A 6,897-nucleotide genomic window follows, 5' to 3' on the forward strand; every position below is an offset into this window, starting at 1 on the left:
CTCCCTCCACCTCCCCTGCATCCACCTGCTGGGCTCTACTCTTCTATCCAATGGGGGGATTCAAGCTCATCACTCCTATATTTCTAGCTCATTAAATATGTCCATGTTTGCTGTGCACCTCGCCGTGAGCGATGAGCAGTAGAGCCCTGACACCAATCTCAAATATGCAAAATATAGATCATTTAAAATTAATAAGAGAGCTGTCCATCAGAACTGCCCTCACAAAGATTCAGGATACACAAGTCACAATCAACCTGACTTAGTAACAAGCAATAGGAAGACAATGCATATTGTAAAAGTGACTTTATTTCCCAGTGACTACCGCACACAAACACACTGTACCACAAAGTCATTTCACGTGTGGATGTATCGTCCTATCTGGTGGCAACGTACACAACGTGAGATTCCAGCTCTTTTTCAGATGTGGGAGGGGAACTCAATACTGAGTAATTCAGGCGGTTTGGTTCCTGATTCGAGGAAAAAAAAGGATTTTGCATGATTACTTTGTTAGAATTCAACACTTCAATAGTTAATTTGTTACAGTTTACAAGTTTTATTTTCGTGATGTGCATCTTAAAGAATTCACCTCGCTTCTTTGGGCCTGAAGTTGATCATTTAAAGCTGAAAATGAGAGACGGATTCATCTGGATTTATTATTTATCCAAATCTTATCTCAATAGAATTGAGCAGTGAGATGCTTTTGGAGATGTATTCACTTGACTTAAAAGATTTGCTGCAAACGCTCAAACATTACCTTTATTCAGCTGATATTGTTGTCTCATTTTGTACACAAGTCCTACGATGACCATGGTGAAGATAAAAACGATGCCACCCAGCATGATACCACTCAAGGTTAATTCCAGACACTCTGGACACTCTGCGAAGTCAGTTCGCAAATTATAACTAACGACTACCAAAGCCCTCAGACCTGTCAGAGTTAAACCTTTACATACATTGCAAATCCTTATAGAAAAACAGATGCATTTTAAATGTAGATGTGATTTCTTCCTTAAACTCCCCATATCCCAACATTAAAAATATATATATCTATTTGAGTTCACATGCCAGACAATATTTGTGCCAAAAAGTGAGGGATGATCTTACCCTGACCCTTGTCATACTCTTCTTGATGAGATTCAACACTGCCTTTAAATAGAGAAGAATATAAATGAGCAGAATATAATTAAAATGTAGGGATTACTTTTCTTTATCAATGATAACACACACATTTCTTCTCTCATAGTGACTATTATATATGTATAAAATATAAAAATTTCTAATCATAATCTGCCTTATTTTTGTTATACGTATAAGAAATCTGAGGGATGATCTTACCCTGACCCTTGTCACAGTCTTCTTGATGAGATTCAACACTGCCTTTAAATAGAGAAGAATATAAATTTACAGAATATAATTAGAATATGGGGATTACTTTTTTTTAAACAGTGATAACACACGCGGGTTATTTCATAGTGACTATTATACATGTATAAAACATGAAAATGTCTTCTTATCATCATAAGCCTAATTTTCATGATACGTATAATTCAGTATAATGTTTAGGAAAGGAAAATGAAACGCTTTTCTTTTGGGATGATCTTACCGTGAACATTTAATAAAGTTGCATTCATAATCACAACTAGTCCATGGTTGTCAACCCCACAGAAATACAATCCAGAGTCAGATAAATCCACTTTCTTAATTTTCAGGGTGATCAGGGAATCGTTGAATCCCATTTCAAATTGACTGCTGTTGAAACCATCACAATAGGAAACAGAACTGGAACCAAAACTCCACATAGCGGAGATGCAGGAGGGCTTGAGTTGGTGGTCCTTCCTGAACCAGTATGTCCTTGTGGTACCAGTGTTTGAATTGGTGCACAGCAAGGTGATTGGGTCCCCCGGCTGGACCTCCAGAGTCTGAGGCTCAGAGAGCGAGATTTGGGGCCAACCTATAACGCAACAAACAAAATATTATCCATAGGGATGGGCAATAAAAAAATAGGAAAGTAAATAATTTAATATTGTCTTAATTGTTATTGTATCTTGATTCAAATGAGACATAATTTCTCATCGTATGAAATATATGAGAGGACATGCAATTTGTAAACTATTTAGACAGATAGAAGGATAGAAGTACTTACCCAACCCGCAAAGCAATAAATATATTACCAGGTCAGAGCTCATCATTGCCGATGTGCTTGTGTATCTTTGTCATTATAACTGAAGTGAGTGGGTTTTATAGCAAAGAGGCGGAGCGTGTTGTTCCTGTTTGCTTGTCGTCTCAAATTGACCACATAAAGGTCTGTGGAAAATGTATCTCAAAAGATTGAGTTGTGTAGACGGGGTTCATATAAAATCGAAAAATGTGCCCCCTCACTCTACTGCATGTTGTTGTGACACCATGAACAAGTGAGGAGTAATATGTAGATGTGTACATTAGAAAGGTTTAATACTAAAAACCCTTGCAAGGTTCAACCTCTGATGAACTCTATCTCTGTCAGCCATGCTTTTACTTTGTTGACATGTATAGTTTCCTGTTCCTGGTCACCTGGTTGCAGCTCGGATCACAGGTGAAGGGGTGGGGCCTGGAGAGCAAAGGAGAGAGGATTGTTTGTGGAATGGGGGGAAACGGCTTCTGGAGGTCGACAGAGGAGCTCTGTGAGATCCTGAGAGAACGAAATTTAGTGAGGTGAGGACCAAAACAATTGAGCTGATGACTGGAGATCAACCCAAGGCTGGACTACTAATCCCCAGTTCTTTCCTTTGTCAGTTCTTTATTTCATAATAAATGGTTTTGTTAGCATACATTTAATGTATATCATACAATTCCATTTAGTGCATCCTCTTGTTACTGCCAAGATGGCTTTAAAGGCCCCGAAATCTAAATTTCCTCATTTAACCAGACCTTTGTAAATAGATCACTGGAGGACTCGAAAGATGAAGGTAACTAAGATTAGGACTTTCGACTTAAGCTGATTGTTATATTGTGTTATATCGGATATCACCATTCACATTACATTCACCAAGCCTATTTTCGTATGTTTATGGATTCCTTTATTCATAGCTTGTACATCCCGATGGGTCATGGAATGGAGTCAGAATTAACACTGATTCAGTGTTATAAGTGTTATCTTCTGATGCTGGAGGTCGGAGGTCGGCAAATAGCGGCAACGATTATGTCAATATTTTTATATTGACTTAATCGTTATTTTATTTGATTTAAATGGGACAATTTCTCATAGTATGATGTTTGAAAAATATGAGAGGACATGCAATTTGTAAACTATTTAGATAGATAGATAGATAGATAGATAGAGAGCAGTACTTACCCAACCCGCAAAGAAGTAAATATATCACCAGGTCAGAGCTCATCATTGCTTGTGGATCCTTGTCATTATATCTGAAGTGAGTGGGTTTTATAGCAAAGAGGCGGAGCGTGTTGTTCCTGTTTGCTTGTCGTCTCAAAATGACCACATAAAGGTCTGTGGAAAATGTATCTCAAAAGATTGAGTTGTGTAGACGAGGTTCATATCTAAATGCAAAAGGTGGACCCTCACTCTACTGCATGTTGTTGTGACACCATGAACAAGTGAGGAGTAATATGTAGATGTGTAAATTAGAAAGGTTTAAGGTTCAACCTCTGATGAACTCTATCTCTGTCAGCCATGCTTTTACTTTGCTGACATGTATAGTTTCCTGTTCCTGGTCACCTGGTTGCAGCCAGGATGACAGGTGAAGGGGTGGGGCCTGGAGAGAAAAGGAGAGAGGATTGTTTGTGGAATGGGGGGAAACGGCTTCTGGAGGTCGACAGAGGAGCTCTGTAAGATCCTGAAGATAACGAAATTCAGTGAGGTGGGGACCAAAACAATTGAGCTGATGACTGGAAATCAACTCAAGGCTCCACCAAGCCTATTTTTGTTTGTTTATGGATTCCTTTATTCAAAGCTTGTAAATGTCTATGGGTCACAGAATAGAGCCAGCATTAACACTGATTCAGTGTCATGAGTGTTATCTTCTCATGCTGGAGGTCGGCAAATTGCGGACCGTGGGCAAAATCTGGACTGGTGCTGTTTGACATTACGTTTTATGACATATTTTTGCCACCTACTGGCCTGGTGTGCTCATGTGGATGTTTTAAATCGTTTTTGTGTTTGGAGAGATTTTCGAAAACACCATTAGTTTGATCAGGATTGTTGTTGAGAAACGTAAGGGGAAATACGCGTTTTCAGAAATATTCCTAGATGTAGAGACGAGGCCTAAGGCCAACTAACTCTGTGACGTTGCCCCGCCAATAAACACCGCAGAAAAAAACTGGCCCATAGACAAACTGGTGGTGGCATGGTGGCGCAGTGCATTGCACTGCGGCCTCACAGCAAGAAGGTCCTGGGTTCGATTCCCGCATGGGGCGCTGTTGGCACCGTGCTCCGGTGGGTTATCTCCCAAATAGGAGCCTTTCTGTGTGGAGTTTGCATGTTCTCCCCGTGCTCACATGGGGTTTCCTCCACCTCACGTCAGTAAGGACCCCCACCAAAAACATGCACCCATCATTGTCTGACCAGCAATGGACATTTATCACCTGGTCCCCGGGCGCGTCCACGTATGCTGCCCACTGCTCCTGGCTGTGCCCCCGGAGGAAGGACAACCCAGGATGGGTCAAAAGCAGAGAACCCATTTCACCGGCCACCATTAAAGCATGTGCATGTGTGTGTGTGTGTGTGTGCAAGCATGTGTTATAGTGTGGTGTGTTGCGTGATGAATAAAGACTGTTTCTGTTTTTTCTGTTTCTGTTTAACTGAAAGGTTAGTGGATGTTGAACTTTTTTTTGCGATGGGAAATGAGTGTTATGCTCACAGAAATGTTACAAAAATGGACCTAAAATTGACGGAGTGCAGCTTGACTGTACTAGTCAAAAAACTAAGCTAGTCCCAAATTGGGCGTGTAAAAACAGCAAGGTGTTTGTTGTGTGTGGTTATGAGGCAGAGATCCACTACTGTGTATGTATAGTGTTCTGGTGACAGAGCTCAGGGCCAGTCTTCCTGTGGTTGACGTCTCACTCTTCTGTGGCTGACTTATTCAGAGCACAAATGTTACGACCAGGGCAAGGGGGGACTCAAATGCACGACACAGAGACAGCTGGCAGACGGTTTTATTTAGTTTTATTTCGAGTCACTGGCATGACGAAGTTCCAGACCCAGTAGGGCAAGATGGGTTCCACGGGTCTGGAAGGCGTGACACTTGGACGTGACGAGGCCAGACCGGCATGGATGGTGTGGACGAGGAAGCAGGGAACCAGGTTCTTAGACTCGTTTTCAAGTTTTCAACACTAATTTTTTCAATATGCACACCTTCTAGATCTACAGAGCAGATAGAGCAATGGTTTCATGCAGTGCTCTATTTCAGTTCAAGATTCAACAGGTTTATTTGTCACATGCCTGTCACGTGACACGTAATGTGCTTCTAAACTACTCACTGACTAAAAAGACCCCAATTTCAGTCCATATGGAAGGAGATGGACCACGATTAATGATGCGTAGCTTTCAGAGCTAGTTCTGTCAGACAATTTGACGGCACCACAGACACCCTTATGGGCCGGCCTGTTTCAGCAGCCAGTCCCTCCTGCCCTACCTGCTTTGCTGCCTCATTGGTGCGCTCCCTCCACCTCCCCTGCATCCACCTGCTGGGCTCTACTCTTCTATCCAATGGGGGGATTCAAGCTCATCACTCCTATATACAGCGTAGACAACGTGAGGTTCCAGCTCTTTTTCGGATGTGGGCCGACTTCTTCTATTCGTCCTGAGAGGAAAACTCAATACTGAGTAATTCAGGCTGTTTGGTTCCTGTTTCGAGAAAAAAAAAGGATCTTACATGTTTACTTTGTTAGAATTCAACACTTCAATAGTTAATTTGTTACAGTTTACAAGTTTTATTTTCGTGATGTGCATCTTAAAGAATTCACCTCGCTTCTTTGGGCCTGAAGTTGATCATTTAAAGCTGAAAATGAGAGACGGATTCATCTGGATTTATTATTTATCCAAATCTTATCTCAATAGATTTGAGCAGTGAGATGCTTTTGGAGATGTATTCACTTGACTTAAAAGAAGATTTGCTGCAAACGCTCAAACATTACCTTTATTCAGCTGATATTGTTGTATTATTTTGTACACAAGTCCTATGATGACCATGGTGAAGATAACAACCGTGCCACCCAGCATTATACCACTCGAGGTAAATACCGGACACTCTGGACACTCTGCAAATTCAGTTCGCAAATTATAACCAATGACTACCAAAGGCATCAGACATGTCAGAGTTAAACCTTCACATACTTTGCAAATATTAATAGAAAATCAGATATATCTCAAATGTCGAAGGGATGTCTTCCTTAAACCCCCATTTCCCACCATTAAAAAAATAAATAAATAAATCTATTTGAGTTCACATGCAATATAACACTACAATATTCAATACAATATTCATGCCAAAAAGTGAGGGATGATCTTACCCTTACTCTTGTCACACTCTTCTTGATGAGATTCAACACTGCCTTTAAATAGAGAAGAATATAAATGAACAGAATATAATAATTAAATAGGGATGACATGTTTTTTTAACAATGATAACACACACATTTCTTCTCTCATAGTGACTATTATACATGTTTAAATATAAACATGGATCATAATCAGCCTTATTTTCACGATAAATTAGATTAAATAAATTAATTATTATGTTTATGACAGGAAAAGCAAAGACCATTCTTTTCAGAGGGTCTTACCGTGAACCTTCAATAAAGCTGCATTCAAAATCACAACTGGTCCATCATTGTAAACCCCACAGAAATACAATCCAGAGTCAGATAAATCCACTTGCTTAATTTTCAGGGTGATCGTGGAAT

The 6,897-nt window shown here is 40.3% G+C and overlaps 1 long non-coding RNA gene across 1 annotated transcript; it reads right to left on the minus strand.

Annotated features, from left to right (window-relative positions):
* Window positions 1-304: 304 nt before the first annotated feature.
* LOC307246922 lies at window positions 305-878 on the minus strand. The gene is made up of 3 exons (XR_013844719.1): window positions 755-878; window positions 587-621; window positions 305-467 (listed from the first exon to the last, which is right to left on the minus strand). It is a non-coding gene; the product is annotated as an uncharacterized lncRNA (long non-coding RNA).
* Between the last annotated feature and the right edge of the window lie 6,019 nt (window positions 879-6,897).

This window comes from Zeus faber, assembly GCF_960531495.2.
Source record: "Zeus faber genome assembly, chromosome: 22".
In the NCBI taxonomy this organism is placed as follows: Eukaryota; Metazoa; Chordata; class Actinopteri; order Zeiformes; family Zeidae; genus Zeus; species Zeus faber.